The sequence below is a fragment of the Hemiscyllium ocellatum genome, chromosome 36 (genome assembly GCF_020745735.1).
Source record: "Hemiscyllium ocellatum isolate sHemOce1 chromosome 36, sHemOce1.pat.X.cur, whole genome shotgun sequence".
In the NCBI taxonomy this organism is placed as follows: domain Eukaryota; kingdom Metazoa; phylum Chordata; class Chondrichthyes; order Orectolobiformes; family Hemiscylliidae; genus Hemiscyllium; species Hemiscyllium ocellatum.
In genome coordinates this window covers 19147996-19174789 of record NC_083436.1, presented here as the reverse complement: position 1 = coordinate 19174789, position 26794 = coordinate 19147996, and the positions used below count along the sequence as shown (strand labels likewise).

Here is a 26794-nt window from a genome sequence, read left to right as displayed (position 1 = left end):
CAGATGCAGGACTGGAGTGGTTCCATAACTTCCCAGCAATCAAATATGCTGCATGACCCTCCCAAATCCACATGAGAGAAAGATATTTCTTTGGAGCTTCAATCTATAAATGCCAGTTCCTTCTGACAATCTCACAGCCCAATCAGAGTAGCAGGTTACCACCTTGAAATTTGTGGCCCAATGTGTGGGTGTGGTATTGACTGGATATTAGGGAGTGGAGAGGAAATTGCCCAGGGAACACCATGTCAATTTACAACCATTGCTCCTTTCTATGCAAATGATTCCATGTACAGAGTTCAGTTCAGGGTCAGGAATAGGGCAGACTGGTGACTGGAAACTCTGCCTCACCACACAACAATGGGGAAGAAACAAATTGATCATCAAATTCTACAGCCGCAGCATGGATGACAGTTTCTAAACAATGGCATGATTGTTCTCCAAGAGCATGTAGGTCAGAATTGTGTAGATCGTCATGTAACAGTCTGAGCAGCAAACTGAGAGGCACCAACTAACACAGGAAATGGTTCACTGGTCGAAAAAAGAGAATACTGCGGATGCTGGAAACCTGAAATACAAGAAGAAAGTGCTGGGGAGGAAAGTGCTCAGCAGGTCAGGCAGCATTCATGCAGAGGGGAATCAGAGGTAATGTTTCAGGTCAGCTTTCATCAGAGCTGGGAAAAGTTAGCGATGTAAAAGGCCTGAGTGGTTGGGACAGGGAGTAAAGGAAGGCCCATTGGGTGGAAGGCAGGACAGAATAAATGACATCAAAGTTAGTCACCTCCAGTGGCTAACAAAATGGTAATGGGGTAAGAAAAGGAACTAAGAAGCAAAAAAAATTACTCAAAGCAGGTAAGTGTCCTTGAACAGAAAGCAAATAAAACAAAATAAACAAACAAGCTGGATGACAGACTTTCTCTAGCCTAGGCTAGGGGAGGGAATACACAGATTGTGTGAATGCTTCTGGAACACCCCATTTTATCCACAAACAGGAAGCCAAGCTCCCGACGGTCTGGGTCACCATTTTAATTCTCCATGTTGCCCTCTCACTGACATCTCTGTCCTTGACCTGCTGCACTATGGCAGGGAGGCTCAATGTTAGCTTCAGGAACAGCATCTCATCTTTCCACTGGGCACTTCACAGTTTTCTGGACTTAACTCTGATCTCAACAATTTCAGGCTTAAACTTTGCCTCTTTTGCTTTCTTTGCTCAGTTCGGACTCTTCTTCCAGTCAGCAACACATCTGCTCTAGGCACATCTTTTGATTCGGAGAAAGTGAAGATTGCAGATGCTGGAGATTAGAGTTGAGAGTATGGTGTTGAAAGAGCACAGCAGGTCAGGCAGCACCTGAGGAGCAGGAAAATTGGCGTTTCAGGCAAAAGCCCTTCATCAGGAATTAGACTATGACCTCTTTTGCCCTTCCCCACTCTCTTTCCCCACTAACAGTGGCTTTGGCTGTAGCTGCTGAAAGCCAAGCTCTGAAATCTCTTGTTAAATCTTAAACCCCTCCTCAAGCCCTCTCCCACTTTTAGAACCCAACCTTAAAATGGATGCTGGATGCTGTATAAATGCTCTTATCATTTTTGCTCTTATCAACGCAAAATAACTTGCTTAAAGCTTTTGTGTATTCAGCAGACCTTGGAGCTGTGATATCCCACAAAGATCATAATACTAAAATTAATGTTGGATTTTTCCTGATGAAGGGCTTTTGCCTGAAACGTCTTCTGATTCATGATTCCTTGTTGCTTTACTTGCTTCATCGTGATATTCTTTGGCACTGGAGGACTAACGTTGCTGTTGGTCAGGCTCTACTGTCTTTTCCTTGCACAACCCAACCTTTGTTCAAAATCTCATACATTCCTAACTTTTCCTAATTCTATTGTAAGTTCACTAACCTAAAATGTTAACTGCGGTTTCTGTATACAGATGCTGCCTGGCTAGTAAAGGATTTTCCCAGCATTTTCTGGCTTTAGTTCGGAAAAAAGTAAGTAACAGCTCCAAATAATTGGGGAAGGGTAGAAATGTTAGCACCTTGACTTGAAGATATTGAAACTTTAATAAAAAATTAAATAAATGCCACAAACTCAACGACATTATCATGACTATTAAAGTCAAGGTGGAAAGTTGCAGAAGTTGAAACTTCCTCATTGTTTTATTTAAAACCATGAACCAGACCATTAAGGAAGTTGAAACAAGACAGCCCCAAAATCTAAGAAGACTTGATGGCGGGCAGACTGGGAACATAGGCACAGCGCATAATAGATCACAATCGAAAAGTGAATTATTAACAGGTCACATCCATTAACTACAAATAGCCTTTCTCCATCTTCCTTCCCAAATTGAGGATATAAACCTAAAGAGATTTTTTTTAAAGAATCTAGAATGTTTATTGCATATAACAACACAGAACGATGCTTTAAAACGATAGTAGTCATGATTTGGAGATGCTGGTGTTGGACTGGGGTGTACAAAGTTAAAAATCACGCAACACCAGGTTATAGTCCAACAGGTTTAATTGGAAGCACAAGCTTTCGGAGTGACATTCCTTCAATCACCTGATGAAGGAAGGTCACTTCGAAAGCTAGTGTGCTTCCAATTAAACCTGTTGGACTATAACCTGGTGTTGTGTGATTTTTAGCTTTAAAAAGAGTTCCTTTTATGAAAGGCACTGACTGATGAACCAGGAAAATTCTAACATTAACTTTAGTATTTTGATCTTTGTGAGATGTTACAGTTGCAAGGTCTGCTTAATGCATAAAAGCTTTAAGCATGCTAGTTTGGGTTGATAAGAACAAAACACTTGCATTTATATAGCGTCCTTTTTAAGGTTGGGTTCTAAGCACAGATTTAAAGTGGGAGAGGGCTTGAAGGAGGGGTTTGAGATTTAACAAACAGATTTCAGAGCTTGGCTTTCAGCAGCTGCAGATAAAGTCACTTATTGGGATGGGGGCAAAAGAGGGTATAGTCTAAACAGCAGAGATTTCTGGCAAGCTTGTAGGGTTGGAGACATTTACAGTGACTGGAAGGATTCAGATAATGCAGTGAATTAAACGCCAAGTCCAAGAATATTCAATTTGAGAATTTGAGGGATAGGAGCCAACTTTCTTCCACAGGGACAGGACTTGAGGTGAGATAGGATACAAGCAGTTTTGAATGAGTTGAAGTTTACAGAACATGGAGAATGGGCACCAGGCCAGGGAATATTGGAATAATGGAATTTACACGAATGTGAATTTCAGCAGCAAATGGGCTGAGGCTGAAGAAAAGGCATACTATAGGGGGATGGGAGCAGACACACTTTGTGATGGAGAGAAAATGGAGTCCATAATCTGGGCTTGGGGAGGATTAGGACAGTCCAATTCAACCCAAGAGATAATAGCTAAGAGGAGAAGGAATTGTTGTCAAAGTATGTCACTAGCTGAAAATGTTGGGTTTTTAAACATAAAACCATAAATTAGAAGATAATAGGAGGAGATGTAGGCCATTCAGCCCGTCAGGTCCACTCCACCATTTGATCATGGCTGAAATGTTTCCAAAACCTATTCTTTTGCCCTCTCCCTCAAACTCTTGATCCCCTCACTAATCAAGAATCTATCTACCTATCTCTGTCTTAAATATGCTCAATGACTTTCCCTCCCCCATCTTTTGCGACAATGAACTCCACAGATTAAGCACCCTCTGGCTGAAGAAATTCCTCCTCATCTCAGTTCTAAAGAGTCGTCCTTTCACTCTGAGGCTGTGCCCTTGGGTCCTAGTCTCTCCTACTAGTGAAAGCATCATCACCACATCCATCCTAGCCAAGCCTCTCAGTATTCTGTAAGTTTCAATCAGATCCCCTCTTAAGCTTCTAAACTCCATCAATTACAGAGCAAAGGTCCTCAACTGCTCCTCATATGACAAGATCTTCATCTGAATGGGCCAAATGGCTTTCTTCCATGCTAGAGGGATTCTATGTATCTATGAATAACTACTCAGTTCCTCTGCCATTTCCTTGGTCCCCATTACTAAGTCTCCAGCCTCAATTCTCAGTGGTCCAATGTCTACTTTTGCCTCTCTCTTACCTCCTCTATATCTAAAAAAAACATTTATAATCTCCTTTTATATTATTAACTAGCTTACCCTCATCATTCATCTTTTCCCCTTTTTATTGGGTTGTCATGTGCTGGTTTTTAAAGGCTTCCCAATCCTTTACTTTTCCATTAATCTCCGCCACATGAAATGCTTTTCCTTTGACATTACTGCTGTTCCTGAATTCCCTTGTAAGCCATGGTTGCCTCCTCTCTCTCCCTCTCCCTCCACCTCTGCCACTTCATAAGTTTCTGCTGTGCCTCCCAAATTATCCCCAAAAACTCCTGCCAATGCTGCTCCACTGTCTTTCCTGCTGGCTCCCCTTCCAATCAGCTCTGGCCAGCTCTTCCCTCATGACTTTGTAGTTACCTTCACCCAATTGAAATGCCATTACATCTGATACCAGCTTCTCCCTCTCAAACCGCAGCATTAATTCTCTCAGACTGTGGTCACTACCCCCGAAAGGTTCCTTCACTTACAGCTCCCTAATCAGGTCTGCCTCAGTACACATCAGCAAATCCAGAGTTACCTGTTCCCTCATGGACTCAACCACAAGCAGCACTAAGAACAAACCATCTAGACATTCCCTTTCTAGGGTTCTGATATCAATCTGATCTTCCCAGTCCACCCGCATATTAAAGCCCCCCCATGATTATGCCTTTTTCACATGCTTTTCTGTCTTCTGATTTATTTTCTTCCCCACATCCTGACTACTTCTGGGGGTTGAGATATAACTCCCATCAGGGTCTTTTTCCTTCGTGGTTCGTCAACTCTGCCCACACAGATTCTACACTTTCCAAGTCTTTCACTTCTTGCTAGCAAGTTAATTTCATTTCTTACTAGCAAGGCACCCTGCCCTTTCAATTGGACTCGTTTTGATGTATTTATCTATTTCTTTATTTATTGTCACGTGCACCGAAGTACAGTGAAAAGCTATGTTTGTGAGCAGTACAGGCAGATTAAAGTAAACAAGGATATACATATCAAAAAAGACTTAGACAGAGGCAGACAGGTTCCACTGCACAGGGTGCACACTCGGGGAGATCAGCATTATTTGTCAGTTTAATATCAGCTGGGAAGGAGCTGTTCCTGAACCAGCTGGTGCATGTGTTCAGTCCTCTGCCTGTTGTAAGAGATCATTCCCTGGGCCTGATAGGTCTTTGATGAAACTGGCAGCAAGCCGTGTAAATGGAGTCCCGTGTAAATGGAGTCCCTGGTTTCCACAATGGTCTAGGCCGTGCACACCACCTTTTATAGTTTCTTACCGTCCTGGGCAGAGCAGATGCCATAGCAGGCCGTTATGCACCCGGGCTGCATGCTTACACTGGTGCATCTGTACAGGTTGTTGAGGATCCTTATGGACATGCCAAATTTCCTGAGATGCTTGAGGAAGAGGAGGCATTGTTGTCCCTTCTTGCCTGTCACATCTACGTGGGAAGTCCAGGGTAGATTGTTGTTTTCCCTGGATATTTAATTCCCAGCCCTGATCCCCCATGCAGCCATGTCTCTTATAATATCGTTCCAGCCAATTTCAATCTGTGCTATAAGCGTATGTACCTTGTTTTGTATTCTGTGAGCATTTCAGGACAACACCCTCCGTCCTGCACTGACTGTCCCCCTTCTCATAGGTGTCCCCTTACCTGCTCTGCCTGAATTTAGATTCCTGAGCCTTTCCATACTCTCTGTCCCATTACTTGTTCTGGAAATTTTAATAATCACAGCGGAGCCCTTCCCCTCTCTAACTTTCTCCATAGCTGTCCATGCAACTTCCATTTTTCTGGAACCTACCCACGCCCCCGCCTGTTTAGTTTTTAAAGCCCTAGTTATGCGATTTGCAAGGACTCTGGTCTTAGTGTGATTCAGCTGGTCTTCCCAATATTTAACTGAAGAAACTGTGGCTCATTTCGGACAAGGGGCAGGATGTTAGCTGGCAAGGGGAAGAAGGGCCAACTGTAGGCACTGAGTCAGAAGCCTGGCATGATCTTTCCCCAGTCTGGGTTTACTTTGGGCACGTTTGGAGTTGTGCGGGAGGTTGTGAATAAGTAAAACATTTAATTCACCAACTAACTGAGAAATTCCAACTTCAGCACCCACCATGAGGTTTTCCCAGGCTGTCTGGAACTCAAGGGGTTTCACCAGACAAGTGCCTGGGAGGAAGTGTCTGTCCGCAGAGACTGACAGAACTGTGAAAGTGAAGAACATCCCACTTCTCCTGAGAGCCTGCTTTTACTGCTTCATAGTGGAGTTCCGACTTCTTGGACTGGTTCCATTTCTCTTGGGCTTTACTGGCTTTGATTGTGTTTTCCCTGCTGTCAGTCCTTGTTGGGAAGGAGCAGCTTTTGCAACTCTACCTTGTAACTCTGAGGGATGAAAGAAGCAATAACACCAAGAACCTGCAGCACCATCAGCAGCTCCCTCTCAGCCACCAGAGGGAACGGAACACAAAGGTAGAATTTTCTGGGTGTCACAATTTTCCAATGAAGAGGGTCATTTTAGTCTTGACTCTGCTCACAGTGACAGTTCCTGTCCTGCTTCAGCCTTCCAGAAGGTGTCCAATATTTAACCCCCCCCCCCCACCCCCACCTCTGGGATTGCTGTCTGAATGAAGGGATGGTGAATGGTATGTGGAGATGGGGAGTCAACTCAGTGTGCCCCGTTGCAAGGGCTGCCAATAGCCTTCAGTATTTCTATAGTGACAGTGCTCCTTGGGGAGTACACCAGGGGCAGGAGGGACACAATGGAAGCAGTGTCAGTCTGACTGCATTCTCTACCACTGTACTAGCTTTGCATTGTTGGAGATATTAGTCTCCAGGAGCTCCTCAGGCAATGGCAAGCCTTTGCCACAGAAGATGTGCCTTACTGCCTTTGAACGTTAGAAAACCTTGAACCATTATGTGCTCTAATTTGCCTCTGTGCAGTCAACTTCACTGACTCACTGAGGCGCTATCACAGCATGTTGTCTGTGCAACGTTGAGGACATTTAGTATCAGTGAAGAATTTAAATAATTGAATTGCCTATGGGAAAACTATACTAGCGTATGAGGATGGAAAGAATAGATAGTAGATTTAGATGAGATGGAAAGATCTCAAGTAAAGCACTGGCATGGACTGGTTGGGCGAAATGGACTCTTTCTGTGCCTATCTAATTCTCTGTAGTATCCGCCTTAGTTGGTTTCCCACCACTGACCAGTGGGTCAGTGACAATGATCTCTGCAATCCCTGGGAAGACTCCACTTCAATAGGAAGCAGCTTCTCAACACTGCCCTTTTATTTTAAGACTTGGCTACAAACATTAGGCAAAGGATCTAGCAGGAGCTGAAAATGTGTTGCTGGTTAAAGCACAGCAGGTTAGGCAGCATCCAAGGAACAGGAAATTCGATGTTTCGGGCCAGAGCCCTTCATCAGGAATGAAGGCCCGAAACGTCAAATTTCCTGTTCCTTGGATGCTGCCTGGCCTGCTGTGCTTTAACCAGCAACACATTTTCAGCTCTGATCTCCAGCATCTGCAGACCTCACTTTTTACTCAAAGGATCTAGCAGGACCCAGGCAGTAGGGCACCTAAAGTGAGGCAGTGCAGAAGTGTAACCTGGTGTGCTCAGCAAAGCTGTATAGCTGATGCCAGGATTCCAAGATGAGTACGTGGAACTACAGCTGTACTTTTTCCACAGTTCTCTTGACACTATGTGTAAATAGATGTCAGAACAAGGTGACGTTACATTGAAACTACACCTAGACCAATTAGAAGTGAAATCGTGAAGTAGCTTTTCACGCAACGTGGAAAGGAAATCTGGAACACTCTGAGAAACGGCGTTGGATGCTGTATGAGTTGAAATTTCAAGAGGAAGAGGAGGTTATTGTTAAGTGAGGATATCAAGTATGATGGTGAGATGGTATGGAGTTGAGATAAAGATCAGCCATTATCCAACTGAATGAGTGAATTGGCTCAAAGGGCTTAAAGGCCTGTCCCAATCTTGAGAGAAGCAAATATCAATCCTAGGGAGTATGGGTAAAATCTGGGCAAACAAGACAATCCCATATTGGAGATTCCCTGGCTACTAATTTATAGGTAAGAATGGGATAAAGCAAATTTCATCCCACAGAGTTGAACAACAGAACAGCCGGAAAGAGGATGGAAAGGTTGAAAAGTCTAAATTATGAGACAGCTCCTCAAGACGATGGATCCTCATCAGTCTGCAACTACAACTCAACAAAGAGCAAAGAGAATAGCGAGGGAGAAAATTGCTAAGAAGAGAAAGTTGAAGATTTTCATCTCCATTTTGATAGTAATCTCTGGTATCTTTTATCCAGTTTATGAATACGAAAATGGCTGTAGACTATTTCTCAAAGCTAGAGGTGAGTCTTGCAAATTGCCCTTGGAGAGTTATGGAATATATTTCCATCCTTCCCCCTATGATAACATAAAACTTGGTACAAACCATGAGCTATATAATTACTAAGGATGCTCCCAGACTTTTCAACCAATAGGATCACAGTGTGCTTAAAATGTGTAATCTAAATGCATACAAACTGACACACCACATCATTAACATATAGATAGATTTTTATCCTGTAAATTAGTGTGGATTAGCTCAAAAAGATAAGGAAATTCATTTCCATGTGCACATTCAATAACAAACTGGGGTTTTCAGCTGGGCTGATGGCAAAGGGGAAATAAAATAGAACATTACTAACTCTTCAACCCACAGAAAAACTCTTCTCATGTTATGAAACCGCATTGTGGAGCTGGGTCATTGACATATGGAACTCTACAGAAAGGCTGTGTTCCCAGGAAGACTATCCTGAAACACGACAAAATAAACTTTCCTGTGCAATGCTTTGCTGAAACTTAAAAAAAAGTGAACAAAATACTTGGCACTATTAGCAACGGATCAATAAAAATCAAAAGAGATTGCATGATGTACAATATAGAAAGGCTTGCATTTATATAGTGCTTTACACAACACATCAAAATTGTCACAAAGTGCTTCACAGCCAATGAAGTACATTTGCAATGGAATCAATGGTGTCGAGAACAAGGCAGAAAGTTTGCACATGGAACGTGTGCACGAATGTCAATGAGATAAAGGCTAGATACTCTGTCTTGGCCAATGTTGGTTCAGGAGAAATATTTGCAGGAACTTTCCTGAAGTTCTTCAGAATAGTCCCATACTATGTCTTAGGCTTAGCTAAAAGGGCAAGCAGGATTCCGGAGTCCAATACCGACAGCATTTCGGACAGGGCCACTCTGCCTCAGTATCAGCTTCGATTTTGTACAGGTTTCTGAACAAGACTTGAGCTCACAGTTTCTGACTCAGCGGCAAAAGTGCTATGTGTTGCTGAGCTCCGTCTGCCAATCTATTGCTGCACGCTATTTCCTGCACCGTGTGTATGGAACAACAATAATCCTGGGCACTGGGAGTTTATTGTACAAAGAAACATATCGGAGGTTGGGCTCCAAGATGATGTCACTAAGTTTGCTAGCTTTTATAAAAAGAATTGATGAAAAATGGTCTGGGCAAATTGTTCAGCATGCTGAATGTTTCAGGCTGGGCGAAATTGATCATTAAGGTCATTATTCTCCATTTGACTGTTTAGTTCAACGAATAAGTAGTTGCAAGTAAACAGGGGAGCCAGACCAACAGGGGAGCGCAATAACAAACTTTTCCTTAATCATTAATCCTGAGTCTTCTTTTTGAAGTAAAACATGCTCTTAAAAATTAGCCAACATAACTTGTTCAGGACCTCTGTTATAAAACTAATAATGAGTCACTTGTGCAGAATTAGGAAACGCTTTTGTGTTTTAAAGAGGGAGGGAAACGTGTGAAAACTGAGTTCTGCCTTTTTTTGTTTCAAAAATATACTTGATTGATAAAAATCTTTATAGACATACATAGCCACTAGGGCAGTTTGATTCTGAACTCAGTCTTTACATATGTAGAACACACAAACCCAAGGCACTTCTTAACTTGTATAAGATTATATTTATATATATTTGAGGCACCGGGAGAGCCGATAACTGAATGGACTCCCATTTAACTTAGACCTCAGACAGTGGTGTGTCCCCACTGTGCCTTGGCAGCAGTTGCCCTAAGATTCAGTACACCCCTCAGTACGTAGTCTTGGACCTTGGAATGCGCTGATCTACAGCATTTGGTCGGGGTCAACTGCTTGTTTTGGAGGACCAGCAATTTTCAGGCAGACCAAAGAGCTCTCACCAAGTTGATGGTCTTCCAGGTGCAGTCCATGTTTGTCCCGGTGCTTCCCAGGCAATAGAGTGTAGAGCACAGAATCCTGCATCACGGAGCTGATCAGGATGAAGCTGGATAAAAACCACTGCAACATTTTCCGGGCTTCCTTTGCAAAGGCACATTCCAACAGGAGATGTGACAATCTCTACCCACCCCGCCCCTCAACCGCTTCAATGGCAGATGTGACTGAGGGCAGAGTGTGGTGGGAAGGATCTCACAGATAGCACCTCTCCCACCACCAGCCAAGCGATGTCTTGGTGCTTGTTGGAAAATTTTGGTGATGAGGCATTCTGCCAAACGTCTTTAACAGTCTCCTCAGGGAATGGCCTGACTCTCTCCTTTTCCCACAGGGTTTACATGGTAGGTGTGTTCTCGTGTATTATAGGTATGTTATAAAAGATCGTCCAATAGGAATAACGGGGGCGATGGGAAAAACGGAGGAGGGGAAACTACTAAAAATATCAGTAAAAATTGACACAAAAATAGTAGTTAGCCTCACACAAACAATAGCACAGTCTAAGTAAATGTTGAAGTCATATATTTTAATGAAATAATGCAATAATCACTTTAAGGGTTTCTGAGTTTACTGAGTTACAGGACTGTATTAAGACAGGGACTAAGGGTCATCACCAGCATCATGATTACTTTCATGTCCAGCTGTGGGTGCAGGGGGACACCAAAAGAAAATATTTAATCCAGAATTAGATGGCTGTAGTTCATTGTCCTCAGACTGTTTCTTGAGGTTGGCTGATAAAAGGCATCTAGTTTTTGCTGCTTGGCCATCTTTCATAAAGCCACAAACTACCAGCCTGTTGCATTCTGCATTGTAGTCATTAGCTTCTAAGAGCTGCAACTGCTTCTCAACTTCCATCAGGATGGAAGACAAAAGAGAAGTGGACAGTTCTCGTGGTGCTGCATCCTGGACTTCATTGGCATCATCTCGAACTTGAATTTGTCTCTCATAAACAAGGTGTTGTAGATCAGTCTCCATTCCTTCAAATCCAACTTGCTTTGCAAGAGCACTCCAATGTTCTTTGATTGGTGGAAGCTCCTCCGACACTTCAAGGTCTTTAAAATCATGAAGAAAATCAGGAAGATGCTTCCACCAGGCTGCATGCAAGCAGTCTTTACTGACATCACCCCAGGCCTCCACAATGAGCTTAAAGCTCTTGCAATATTGAAGAACATTGTCCTCATTATGCCCCTCAGTAACTGCAATCAGCTTCCTGAATGCGCACCTTAAAAAATAAGCTTTAAAAGCTGCTATTGCACTCTGGTCCATGGGCTGAATGAGAGATGTTGTGTTTGGAGGTAGAAATAGCAGTTTGGTGTTATCAGAAAGCTCACCATTGTCCAAAATAAGGAGAATTTTAAAATCCAAATCCTTTCTCCTGCAATAATTTCTAAAAACATCTTGAAAACGTCAACAATAAGATCAGAAAAAAATTTGCCCTGTCACCCAATGGCTTTTGCTTGACCTGAAGAAACCACCGAGAGTGGATGTAAGGTCACTGGGATGGAACTGCATAATAGTCAACGGGAGTTCACATTTTAAAAATAACATTCCCAATTCACCAATCACATTAGAGTCAAATCTCATTGACAAAACGCACGTTATAGGAGAACGACCTGTACTGAGTACAGACACCTCCAATAAGGAATCCTCACTTGGATATTGCCGCATTTGTATAAAATCCACAAAAAAGGCAATTAATCAAAACAGCGAAACTAGATGAAAGTAAAATAACCAGATGGTGCTGACAATGAAGCATAGCATTAAGAAAGAACTTGCTTTTCCATCGCACCTTTCATAATCTCTGGACAAAAAGCACTTCACAGCCAATGAAGTAAAATGAAGCATGGCATCTAGTTTACACATGGCAGGGTTCCATAATAACAACAAAATAACTGAAGCATTTATTTCAGGATAAATGCAGATCTGGAAACTCGAAGACCTCCCCTGTATTTAACTGAAGAGTGCCACGAGGTCTGTCGGGCTGGATATTACTGCAACCTGAAGGACTTCAACATCAGGATCAAAGGGGAATTATGAACCCACACCCCCCAGCAGCGAAACCAGCTTAAAGGTGTCACCGCAGGTAGTCTGCCAAATGGTCAGCTGCAGGCACCCTACCCACTTAAAGACCGTGAGTGGGCTCAATCGTTATGCTGCAGTGGGTATCTCTCAAACATTACTGTTGTCACCAAGAGAGGTGGGCACTGCATGCCTGTCTGGACACCTCGGGGTGGTACCTCCCAGAGCTGGAACCCTCTGAAAGTGAGTTTAGTTTAAGATGACCAAGGTTGAAGGCCTCTCATTGCAGGGCTGGTTGACGGAGACCAATCAGCGTGCCTTCCTGCCAGGGAAGAAGCAGAGAGCCTCAGGACGCTGCAAGGACCTCCCTCAATGTGGCAGCCTCCCCATACACAGTGGGAGAGGTGCTGCAGCCAGTAACGTGTAGGACCGCCTTTAACAGCCCCTTCCTGGGGCTCTTCCCTTCAGCTGCCCCAACCCACCACTCCATTCCCACCATCTTGTGAATGGTAGAATTCCACCTTTTATATTTTCTTGAGAGGGCAGAAGGGTTTTCCACCATTCCAAAAGGCAATGCTTCTAATATCACCGCCTTCATTTACTACTGCACTAAAGTGTTCAGTTGATTTTGTGCTCAAGGCTCTGGAGTGGGGATTGAATTGTTGACACCTGAAGAACAGTAAAATATTTTACATCATCAAAGAAGAAGATACAATTCCAACCACTGGGATGAGGGGGTTCATGTCTCTCTCGCCACACACCAAATTGCATCATCTAATTTTTGAATAAACATCAGCTCCTGGGGTCTAGATTAGAGTGGTGCTGGAAAAGCACAGTAGGTCAGGCAGCATCCAAGGAGCAGGAAAATCGACATTTCGGGCAAAAGCCCTTCATCAGGAATAGATTGGGGTCAGATCAAACAAAGTTAAGACTCCAATGTCAATTCAACCTCTACCCACTTTGTTACAGATCAGAGCAGCCCACACACCATGGCTTACACAATCTAAGAGGCAGACATAAACTGCTGCAAATATTTTCCATGTGACTCGGAGCAGCTGCTCCTGTTCTCTCTCGATGCTTCCAGCCCTCCCCTTTTCTCATTTCTGCAACAGTCCCCGTCAAGATTACCCCGACAGCCCTCGGGTTCCTCTGTCTGCTTCAGTGCCCTACCTGTAAAGAACTTGTTTTACTCGGTCTGTCTGCCATTCAATCAGCCATCATGTAAAGTGCTTCACCTTCCCACCACATCGGTTAGCAGCATTCACAACCCCTGCCTCCACCCCACTCAACTTGTGCTCAAAACACAAATCGCTCTGCAAAGATTGCTCATGGAACCAAAGCACATTGCCACTGCTACGTTTCTCTTGGGAGCAAGATTCATGAAGAGTGAAAAACTCTTGGCCTGAAGACTAAAGGGTTTGTCATTCCAGGCACACTTCTACACACCTCAGCACTGGGTTGGGAAAGAGATTTGATGAAAACCTAAAGAGAGGAGAAAAAGTAATAAGAAAATAATGGATCTTGCCTTGGGATAGCTCAGTGGTTAGCACCACTGCCTCACAGCACCAGGGACTCTGGTTTGATTTCACCCTTGGGTGAGTATCTGTGTGGAGTTTGCACATTCTCCCAGTGTCTGCGTGGGTTTCCTCCAGGTACTCCAGTTTCTTTCCACAGTCCAAAACTATGCAGGTTAGATGCTAAATTGCCTATAGTTTCCAGGGTTGGCTATGGTGGGTGCGGGTCTACGGGGATGGGGGATAGGTCTGGGTGCGGTGCTCTGCAGAAGGTCAGTGCCGACTCTGGCCAAATAACCTGCTTTTGCACTTTGTGGATTCACTGTCAAGTCAAAAGGCAATTTCATAATTTTCCCTCTTTCTAAAGAAAGGTCCTACCAGACTCAAAAGGTTCAGTTTGCTTCCATGTCCACAGATGCTGCCAGACCCTACTGAGTTTCTCTAGCACCTCATTCCAGATTTCCAACATCTGCAGTATTTTGCCTTTATCACCACATTATTATATCGCCTACATCACTTTGTAATTTACTGAGCAACATTTTGAGATGTTTTGGTGTGATTTTGATTTTATGATAATCCAAGTATTGTCAGTAATATTTCTGATGCTGTATATCTATTTATTTGTGTTCATGGGACTTGAACCACAGGCCTACACAAGTCTCCTAAATGTTCCCCTACTACTGGATCCACTTGGCCCAACAGTGCATCCTTTTTTGTTGGATTGGACATGTACTGCTTTAGGAAATTCACCTGAACACAATCTAGGAACACTTATTCAGCACTGTCCCTTATTGTCCGGCTTTGATGCTGTATTCCTGCAGTGGTGGAGAATGCGGTTCCTGCCTTTTCCTTGACCTTGGAAACACATGAGCCTGAACCAAACACAGATAGGCTTTTCCCTAATTTTTTTAATGTATGATTTCTGTTATCGATATGGGTGCCAGAGTATGGTGACTTAAACAAGTCTCACTGTATTTTGTGTAAAAGTACAAGAGGCAGTAAATTTCTGTTCTATTCTATTTTAAGGCCAGAAGGAATGAATGGTAATATTCCATTCAGTCCTCGAACTCAGTCTGAGCTTTATCAGCAATTGATTCTGCCTTTCTCTCATTTCTCCTCTTACCTGGCCAGAAGTGACAAGGCATCACTTAACCATTGTTAGGCACCATGTACACAGATCTTGTATGGGATTTGATCAGAACTGAGGCAAAGTTAGGTCACAGTATACCACAAGGCAAAGCAGCACGTTGATTGATGCCACCCCGTTAACTACACAAGATTGCATGCCTTGGGTTTAATCGGGATTTCCTCTGGATTGCATACAGACTGAGCCAACCCTTTACAAGCTGATTTCTACAGCACGCGACACACCTGCATGAAGTGCTGCAGGGCACGAGTGTGTAAATGCTGGCTCACTAGGGTGCTAATACAGGGAATAGCTGAGCATTCTGGAGTTCATTTGGGTCAAATCAATCCACATTAACTTCCCATCTCAATGCACAGTGAGCTTAACAGAATGCTGTCGAGAGACATTGCACTCTCTGAAAAGCTGGAAGCAGCACGCAGGAATGAAACGACTGTAAATTCTTAGCCCAACCAAGCTTGAACAGACTGGCAGACCCAAAGCCTGCAGCCAAACCTGCTCATGACATAACATGACAATTCAATTGTCCCAGTTTAAACAGGCTGTGCAGGATTGGTTTTGCTCGGATTATCGTTTCCCCTCACAAATAGTTGCATAGAATATCTGATGTCGCTTATTAACCTCTGGCTTTTGTAAGATTAGTGGAAAAAACATTAAAGGATGGGGTGTATATTCAGCAGACAATGTCACCTAATAACCTCACCAAAAGCTGTAAGATTTTGCTCTTATACAATTTGTTTTATTTGTCTGTTCGTCCCTCTCCATCTCCCCAAGAGCAGATTTCTTAATTGCACGCTGGTAGAATATGAACTGGAGTCTTTTTGACATTTGATTCTACCTCCCAGTTATTATGGTGTGAAAGTAAATCTGTTACTTAGTTTAGCTGAACGTGGATTTGTATTGAGTCCAGTCTTCGCTCACTTGTATAAAGCAGCATTCAGGTTACCACAGCTTCAATTCCAACACTTCTCTCAACATTATAGCTTCGCACACTCTTCATTAATATGGAATTCCTGTCTCAAATTTTTGAGTGTGGAATGAACTGCTATTATGAAACTGATAGTTTTAACGCGTTTACTGGAGGACAGTTGCATGCACAAACATCAGATCCATCTTGTTTCATTTTTTAAAGAAATGGCTGCTGCATGGCAGATTAAATATTTCACCCAGCAAATGGCATCAATCTGAAACAAAAGCCACCAGGTAGTAACCCTATGCTAAGAGATCGCAGAATTTGATTGACTGCATTTTTTTGTCATCATTATACAAGGCTTTCTTGCCTTGTGACTGGCAATTTGACTGCAGCGGCAGCAGCTTCCTATGGGACAAACGATGAACTGATTCATGTCTCTATGGACTCCATTCACTCATTTGGAAAATGTTATACATCGTGAACTTAGTTTGCGTTTAAAATTTTCAACATTGCTCAATCTGTGCATATTAATTTCCACATTGTCCATACCAAGTGTCATTACTGTGTATGTGCCTATACTTGGTGGAAAAGCCTAGAAGGTGCTGTGATGCCAGCTGAAATTTTACACAGAAACAGCAATTCTGCCCAGCAACCAGAAAGCTAGGGGCTGGCCCTGCAAGCTCTGAGGAGATTTCACACTGCTGAGGCAGTTAGGTACAGTCGCTGCTTCTACCCCTTTGAGTTAGCATGTACCTCCAGGAGCTGCTGGCCAATCAGAGGGCAAGAAGCTCTTCAGCTCCAGCAGTGCCACTCGGAGTGCTGGGATTGCAGCAGCTCCTGACAGTCACAAGAGAGGAGATTAGATTAGATTACTTACAGTGTGGAAACAGGCCCTTCGGCCCAACAAGTCCACACCAACCTGCCGAAGCGCAACCCACCCATTCCCCTACATTTACCCCTTGACCTAACACTACGGGCAAATTTAGCCTGTACATCTTTGGACTGTGGGAGGAAACCGGAGCACCCGGAGGAAACCCCCGCAGACACGGGTAGAATGTGCAAACTCCACACAGTCAATCGCCTGAGTTGGGAATTGAACCCGGGTCTCTGGCGCTGTGAGGCAGCAGTGCTAACCACTGTGCCACCGTGCCGCTCTCAAATCTGGAGTGAAGTTCAGAGGGATCAGCATTGCCAGGACCAGTCGTGAGGTGGGAAAGGCAGGGGAATGATTGGACATTGAACCTGAATAGAAGGAAACCGACACACACACACACACACACACACACACACACACACACACACACACACACACACACACACAATAGACAACAACACATACATAATATAGAGTTGAGAGAGTGCTGGAAACGCACAGCAGGTCAGGCAGCATCCAAGGAGTGGGAGAATCAATGTTTCGGGCTTCATCAGGCTTATGCCCAAAACAACGATGCTCCCTAGCCTGCGCTTTTCCAGCACCACACCCTTGACTCTGATCTCCAGCATCTGCAGTCCTCACTTTCTCCACACAAATACTCTAGACAACACCACCCCCCTCCCCACAAACATGCACACATACACATATACACTTAGATGGCAATGTGCCAAACTGTTACTGTTCACTTTGATCGTTACTCACCTTACATATCCTAAAGGTAGGCAGCTATCCTCATCCCCCAACACCTTGCAACTGGTTCCCACTTTAGGGAGGGGAATTAAACTTAATTAAGTGTTACCAAGAAACCGCTCAGTGGGATGCTGAACAAACACCAAGGGCTCCTTGCTCAGTCCTTGTCCTACACTGGGAGAAGCTGCTCTCAGCCAAGGTGATGATGAGAACCATCGATGCTTTAGCCGATATCATTCACTATCCAGGGTCACGTGAAGATGGATCACCTGGATGTTAGTGTAAGCCTATGTGCTTCCAAACCTGAGGAGCAGCCAACACCTTTTGGGAAAGACTGATGTGGAGATGCCAGTATTGGACTGGGGTGGATGAAGTCAGAAGTCACATGACACCAGTTTATAGTCCAACTAATTGGACAATAGCCTGATGTTGTGTGACCTTTGACTATGGAAAAGATTGGCAATGGAAAAGATTGAAGGGCAAACCAGCAGAGAAAAATAATGCATGCAGATTGTAAAGAGATCAAATCGAGCAAAAATGCCACTAAAACAAATGTAGAAATTAAAATACCAATGAGAAATCCCGTATATATTGGAATAACCCGTTGAATAAAAGCAAAACGAAAAGGCAGAAAGTGTGAAGAAATCCCTAAGTATTCCCTGTCGAGTTTGCAAAGGAGCCAATGGATGAAAAATAGCATAAAAAGATACTATTAAGAAAAAAAAGTCTAGTTCCTCCATTGGGCTATTCTGGAGCCATTGGATCGCCATCCTTCCCCATGCCTTTGTCTTTCTCCTTATTGAACACCGTGTTTCCTCTGGCTTTCCTACCATTCAGTCACTATTTCACTACCCATCATTTATTTCAACTTGGTTTCCTGTTACTTGGGGTCAATCTCTACCTCTTTAGTCAGTTTCTTTCACCTCCTTCTAACCTTTCACAGCCTTCAATCCTAGGAAACTCTGACTGTAGGGCAAGATTGTAACATGTTCAAAATCCCTCCATCTACACAGCGCATAAATCAATATGGCTCCCTTTTCTGCTGCACTTGGTTCACCAAGAGAGTCTTAGCCAAAATGGTAGCATGCTATTCCATCACAAGAGATATCCCTGAAGGATTGTTCAATCCTGGCCTCACTAATTTTCATGACTGGGAACAGTATTTGACGTTAGTTCCCCCCCTTGTAAATTAGCTCTAGTTGCTAATTCCTTGGGGTTATATTTGGAGGCATTCCTCAGTCTTTTTTTCCATAAAGTAAAATTAGTAGTTTACCAATAAAGGTCTGACATTGTGAGCAGAAATGACTGAGCTGCTGGGTAACTTATGCAAACTATGGCATGGTTTTCCCTACATTCAGAATCAACCAAAATGCCTATGATCTGTGGTTTGGTTGCGTTGTAATCGGGATGGGAGGGAAAGCTCCTTTATTTGGGGCCATGTTTTCTCTGACCAGTGCTGTGGAAATGATCACCAGTTTCATGTTTCCCAACAGCCTTCCTCCAAAAAAATGACAATAAAATGTGCTGTCAAGCAAACAGTTACTACAAATTAATCAAAAAGGATAGTGAAATTGCTTTTTCCTCCCTTCCAGGGAGAGAGAGTCATGAAATATAGGAATTAAACTATCTGGAATCAAGCAGGGGACATAAAATCCATAACCCTTTAATACTGTCATTCTTTCCTTTCAGTGGGTGAAACAGAAGAAAAAAAATAACAGTAGGAATATCAACAGTGAAAGAGATCAAGTAATGGAGCTGAATTGCAAAGCTCTAACCTAGAATATGAAGCCTGTGCATCACCTTACTTCAGTATCCAATTGCTATCCATTGCATTTCATGTCATTTTGATTGATTCCACATCCTGACATTATTATTAGTGCTCGTTAGGCTCTGCAGCAAGCCAGCTAGTGCATCATCCACCCTTATTTACATGTCAATGTGAAATCTGGCGTGAGGACTTCTGACGCTCTGCATGTTGCTCGGCCCTGAATGCAGCCAAAGATTTACCGTCGGACAAGAACCTAGCTGTAACATTCTCCCTGGGATAAGTCTCATCTGGGATCACAACGCAGATAATCTACCATATTAGTGCCACAAGTCTCAATACTGCACAAGCAATGAGGGGTGCTGAGTAATGCTGTTATCCCAAGAGTGTCTGCCCACCCATTTGTTAAAATTATAATTATTACAAAACGTGAGGAAGCCTGATGTAGTAAAATGAAATGACTGGTTTTCAACTGAGGCAGACTGTTAAGCCAAACTCGAGCCTGTGAATGTCTGTAAAATCACAATGCACAGATCATGAACAGCTACCAGCTTCAAATTAGTTATCCCAAAGAAATCAAATGTTCGTCAGGAATTGTGGACTCTACGTGCGGAGCACCAAGACACCAAAGGGAGTTTTATTATGTTCAAGAGAGAATACGATACCATAATTACAGGATAAAACTATCTTTGACCATTTTGCAAAACCTCAGGGTGTGGGGTTTAATCAGGACCTGTCAGTTGTATTACACAGGGAATATCAGATATCTAGGACTTACTGTGAAGCAATGTCCTCAAACTTAGTTAAATGCAGGGACTTGACTCTTAAATACCCACTGGGAACAAGGCTGGGTGTGGGATTGCTTTGAAAACCGCACTCCTAGATGGCATTGCTTTTCCCCAGTAAGGACAGAGATAGGATGGAGCCAGCAACCGATTTACCTCCAAATTAACTGTTTATTCACAAACTGCAGAGAACCAGAAGGAAATGTTCAGCGTTGAGGCCAGGAAATGTGAAGAGTCTGCCGCACACATGTGCTCCACTGTCAGGAGCAATGTGGGAGGCCATTATGTGGCATGACTGACAAATAAAAGTAATGGGAAAATATGGTAGTTCCAAACAGAGCAGGTCAGTGAACTTCCTGTTGGTCTTTCAATCATTTGTACGAACTGTGATGTTGCTGGCACTCTGACATCTTGTCTGTTCCATTCTGTAAGCAACAGCAAGCTCTGTAATGGCTGCCATCTGCCTTTGAGCAGGTTGCAATGTCAAGCCAGTTCCTGGCTCTGCTAGTGCCACTGATTCCTCCAAGTTCATTTTACTGGCTTATCCTTACAAAATCCTTCTTCTTCTTAGGCATTCTGTTACGGTTAAGGATGATACGCTACAGACTGGATTGATACCCAGACACTGGGTTCCCAACACCAGATTGAAAATAATAAAAACCAGCCTAGTGGGCAAGTGAAGGCATTTCCTCATCTGGTACCAGAACCCTGCCTAACTTCTGAACTGCTCCCATGAACCCAGAAAGTAGACAGCAGGCACACTCACAAATGAAAGAGAATGTCCCCATTCTCCCAGACAACTAAAGTCTGAGAGGAACACAAACAGACGAAGAGCAACAAGCATGTTGTAAATCCGTTTTAATCTGAGCACTGGATGGGAGGAAATAGGGTCACTAATTTTCTTTTGGTAGATGTAAACCAAACCTAGAGAAATATGGTTGAAAAAGTAAGGAATTTCAATTAACAGAACAACATTAAAAAGCATTTTTAAAATAGCACAACCTCAGAATGTGGCTAAGTACTTTTATAGTCAATATGGTGATTTTTGAAGAGCAGTCAATGTTGCAATTTAAGAAAAACAAGTATCCTTTCTCTTTCACAGGAATTTGGGGTGAGAGAGACACCGTGACCTGACTAAACAATAAATGCAGTGAGGCATGAGAGGCCATGATGGGGCCTGTCCTGAAAGAATTGCAAAACACTGATTTAAATTATGTCAGCTGTCTGAATCTTGTGATTAAATTATTGTCCTTTGGGAGGGAGAGACAGAGGGAGGGAGAAACTGAGTAACTACAAGCCTATCATTTTAACCTCAGTCTGGAACGTATTATGAGAGTTAGACTGACTGATCATTTTGACAAGTATCGGACAAAAACAACATGGATTGTGAACATAGTTAGGATTTTTAAGAAGGTACAGTATTGGCATTGCAGATAGGTAGTTTATGAATGTTGTATACGTATGTTCTTCCCCAACTGAATCGTAGGATTATTAAAGTCCAGAAGGAGATCGTTCAACCCATCACTTCCATGTCAGCTTTCTGCAAATGCGATTCACTTTGTCCCAGCCCTGACGTTTTTCCTGTAGCCCTACAAAATTCCTCCCAGTACAGATAATTATCCAATTTTCTTTTGGAAGCAGTGATTGAATCTGCCTCCACCATACCTCAGGCAGATCCTAAGCCCTCCTCCTTTTTGTAAGGTTTCACAGAATAATCTTTCAAAGCAAAATCGGAACTGTAACCTTGTGATACAAGTTGATAATTAATTGGCAAGTGGGAGACAGGATAAAGAAAGCGTGCTTTGATGAGTGAGATGTCACAAGTGGTGCTTTCCAGTGATCTGTGTAGGGCGTCCCAGCTTTTATTAAAGATTTTGACTGGAAATGTCTATATTCATATTTGGAGTTGATGCCAAGAGACAGCAAATTGTGTGGATGTGAGGAGAAAGCTGCAAAGTGACTTTGACATTATATAATATGTCAAGTTCAAGGAGCATATTGTCACATACATATGTATTCTGAGGTACCACATTTTACTGTTGCACTGCAGTCATGTGCCAAGTAACAAAATATCAGTCTACCAGCCAAGTGGAGAGATGTAAGGAATATACTCATGGAAGCTGTAGCAATTTTGAGTCTAAAGGGCGTTTACTGTTTAACAATGTGAACCAGAAGATATACTAGCAGACTAAAGGGGGGAAACTATGGCAAATGGATTTCAATTTGGACAAGTATGGGGTCGCTTACTTTGGATCCCAGAAAGACAAATCAAAATACTTAGGAAATGCAAAGGTCCAATGTGATTTGGGTGTCCAGGTATGAAAGTCATTAAAATCCAGTACACAGATGCAGAATTAATGCCTCAAGTCAATAATCTTGCAACAAAGCTGGGAAAGGTCATTGACCCGAAAAACTAACTGCTTCTCATTCCACCCTTGCTACCAGATCAATTGATATTTTTTGTTTTTAATCTTGAAAGTAAAGCTAGGCTACTTAGGAGTAAAATTAGGAAGCATTTACTCTCACAGAGAGTATTGGAAATTTGCAACTCAGTTCTCCAAAAATTAGGACTGGTGGGTCCAATACAATTGTCAACACAGAGATTGATACCTGCAGCTTATGAAAATGCCAGATCAGCAAACATCTATTTGGTGAAACTGACTCGAGGGACCCAAATGGTCTGCTCCTGATCCTTTGCGCAAAATACTTTCACTGGCTCCCCTCACTCTTCATTTTGATCTGTACCATATACCATGCCTAGGTCTCTAATTAATGTCGCTCTCTAGCAGGCCACTCGTGAGGAAGTAGTTCACTTTTACCGACTGACTTTCCTCTCCTTCCAGAATAGCCCAGCTCGTACTGGAAACAGCTGGGGGGAGGCGGCGGTTATATTACCTCTCCTGCCATGTTGCTCCTCATTGTTTATTGCAGAACCAATGAACATTATTAAAACACAACTTACAATACTGAAATTCAACCTAACATCAAGATGGCTTACAATTCTCCTACATGGAGGCATTAATTCCCAATATTAACTCCCTCCTGATACCTTTTATAGTGCAGGTTATTGGTGTTAGCTCTTCCAGAATGCTCCATGGACAAAATGGAACTGGTTCCTTTAACCAATCCTTGCAGCTTTGTTCTGATTGGATTTGAGATGGGGCCAGTTTACAGAAGAAGCAGTTGTTAGTAACCAGAGAATGCAGATTCAAGGCAGTCGGCAAAAAACAACAGGCCAAAAAAAAAATTCTTTTCAATTAAGCAGTGAGTTATGATCTCAAATGCTCTGCCTAAAAGGATAGTGAAAATAAATTCAACTGTAGCTTTCAAAAGGAAATTGGATATCTGCCACAGGCATAAACACAGGGTATTATAGAGCATCAGAGGGTTTGGTTATTACTTCTGCAATTAACACAGGATATCACTACAGGCATTGTACAGGGTATTACTGCTGCCATTAACATTGGCCATAGCTCTAGATATTAGCATGGGATATTACTTCAGCCACTATGACAGAACATTACTCCAAAGATCAGCATTGGATAATACACAATATTGCTATAAAATCAACATGCAATATTACAGCAGACATTAACATTAGATATTTCTGCTGACATTAACATCAGGTATTATCACAGCTATTGATATAAAACATTACTGTAGGGCTTAATATAGATTATTACAACAGGCAACATCAGGTGGGAGTCGATAGATCAGTTGATTAAAGGCTAGCGTGTGGTTCAGAACAACATTAACAGCACAGGCTGTTCAATTCCTGTTCCAGCTGAAGTAGCCTTGGGACCATACTCCGTGCCCTGCCCAGAAAGTGGATGGCAATGGTAAAGTACCAATGACAGAAGCTGCCAAGGAAGCGGTTCAGGGTGAAGCATTACCAGATGATACAGCTTCAGGTAGAGAGTACATGCATAAATTAACAACAGGATTTACTACAGACATCAACACAAGATACCATGCCAGACAGTAACAAACCTTGCATTTATATAATGGTTTTAAAAGTGCAAAATATTCCAAGGTGTTCACAGGAGTGTTATCAAAAAAGAGAAATATAAGAAAATATATGATGAGATGAGTCAATGATTTAGGCTTTAAGGAGTGAATTCAAAAAGGAGAGAAAGGTGAATCAGAGAATTGAGGTGCTTAGGAGGCAGAGGCTGAAGGTACCCCCATCAGTAATGGAGCCATTAAGATTACAGAGGTTCATGAATCACCTAGTGTGGAAGCAGGTTATTCGGTGCATCGAGTCCACACCGACCCTCCAAAGAGCGTCCCACCTAGACCCACTCCCCCTACCTTATCCCTGTGACCTTGCATTTCCCATGGCTAATCCACTCAGCCTGCACATCCCTGGACACATTGGCCAATCCACCTAACCTGCACATCTTTGGACTGTGTGGAGGAAACGCAGACACGGGGAGAATGTGCAAACTCCACATACACGGTGGCTCGAGGAAGGAATTAAACCCGGGTCCTGGCGCAGTGAGACAGTGGTGATAACCACTGAGCCACTGTGACACCCCATGCAAGAGGCCAGAATTCAAGAAGCAACAGAGATCTTTGATGTTTGCACTGGTGGATAAGCAGAGGAATTGTAAACATGAAGGAGAAATTTAAAATCAAGGTTTTAATGGGTTTGAGAACAAAGGGAGGTCAACAATTAGAGGAGTGAGGAATGCATGAAGTTAGAAACAGCAACATTTTGGACAAGTTCAGGTTTGTGGAAAATGAAAAAAATGAGGTTGATAAGAAAAACATTGGAGCAGTTAGGTTGAGGGGTTGCAAAGGTATAAATGAAAATTTCAGCTCGAGCTGCGATAGGGACACATTTGGGTGACACTAGAAGTGCAAACCAATTGGCTTGATGATGGATTAGAAATGCGTCCAAAACACAACTAGGCCTCAAACAAAACAGTTTGACTCGGTCACTAGGGAGCAGGATAGAGTTAGTCATTAAGGGAGACAGTATATCATGACAGGCATTAGAACAGGATCTTACTTTAAGCAGATATTGCGAAAAGTAATGTAACCTTAAAACAAAATTGGCAAGCTATCCAGGAACATATGCATAGAAATTGAACTTTGTTGAGATGCAATTTTAATTTGGGGAACCAGATTCCATGGGCAAAGCTCATCTGAAAATCCTCCAAGGTGCAACTGGGCTGAACTCATTAGATATTTAAATGAAATATGTAATATCTGCTTCAGGTCTCCTTCCTGAAATTAGATTGAGATGAACCCTGAGGAATAAGGATAAGATTTTCTTTAAGATGGTTTTAAATTTCATTGTTGTGGAGACAAGAATACCAAGACTGTTCCTGGAATGCCACGGCATCCCTCATCCTCAGGACTGGCTGGAAATATACTCAATACAAAGGAAGATGCTTGTGGTTGTTAGGGACATATTTTTCCCAGTCACGAGGCATCGTTGCAGGACCTCCTCAATGTAGAGTCCTTCTAGCATTTTCAGCTGCTTCATCAATGCCTTTCCTTCCTACACAAGGTCAGAAGTGGGATTAGATTAGATTACTTACAGTGTGGAAACAGGCCCTTCGGCCCAACAAGTCCACACCGACCCTCCGAAGAGCAACCCACCCAGACCCATTCCCCTACATTTACCACTTCACCTAATGCTACGGGAAATTTAGCATGGCCAATTCACCTAACCTGCACATTTTTGGACTGTGGGAGGAAACATGAGCACCCGGAGGAAACCCAGGCAGACACGGGGAAAATATGCAAACTCCACACAGACAGTTGCCCGTGGCAGGAATTGAACCCGGGTCTTCACTGTGCCACCGTGTCACCCATGTTTGCTGGTGATTGTTTTCAGTGTATTCATAACTCCTCAGATAATGAAACCTGCAAGATATTCTGGTTAGGTTCATAACTAGAAGTACAATTCAATCAGTCACACAACTATCGGGAAATGATTAACTGCAACAAGACAGAATCCAAGCATGTTCTCTCAACAGTTAACTGCATCAACTTCCATATCTAGGGGGAGTTATTATTGATCAGAAAGTTATGAGATATGAGAGGCATTGATAGGATAGATTGTTCAAATCTTTTCCATAGAGGACATAAATTTAATGTCAGGGGTTTAGAGGGTATCTAAGGAAAGATTTTTTCACCCAGAAGATGGTGGAAGTATTGAATGCACAAGCCAGAGAGGGTGGTGGAGGCAGATACTCTCACAACATTGAAGAAACATCTGGATGAGTACTTAAAATGTGAAGGCATTGTAGGCTATGGATCAAATGTGGGTAAATGGGGTTAGTATCTCTTGGTGTTTGTTGGTTGGCCTAGACATGGTGGGCTGAAGGACCTGTTTCTGTGCTGTATATTTATACTTGCAATTTCTCTTGATTTTTCTTTTACTCCTGCAAATTTCAAAGCACCTGGGACATATTCAGCTAACAATCTTGCAACAGACTATGAATCCCATTCAAGAATATTTGTCACTCATTTGAGACTTTTATGCACTTCATCTACAAACATTTGTTTCCATTCTTCAGAGAGTGACTGAAATCTAAAGACCAATGGACCTTCTAAGAAATCAATATTTGAAGCAGAGGATATAATGTGGTGGGGAGAGAGTGGAACAATGGGATTCATTTGAATGTGTTTTGGCAAAAAGTTGGCATACAGACACCATGAAACAAATGGTCCTGCGTCAGTGGTC

General features: G+C 42.8%; 1 protein-coding gene across 2 annotated transcripts in view; it reads right to left on the bottom strand.

Annotated features, from left to right (window-relative positions):
• maml3 (mastermind-like transcriptional coactivator 3) overlaps window positions 1-26794 on the bottom strand; it is a 540993-nt gene that overhangs the window by 183625 nt on the left and 330574 nt on the right. The gene's annotated exons all lie outside the window — the stretch shown is intronic.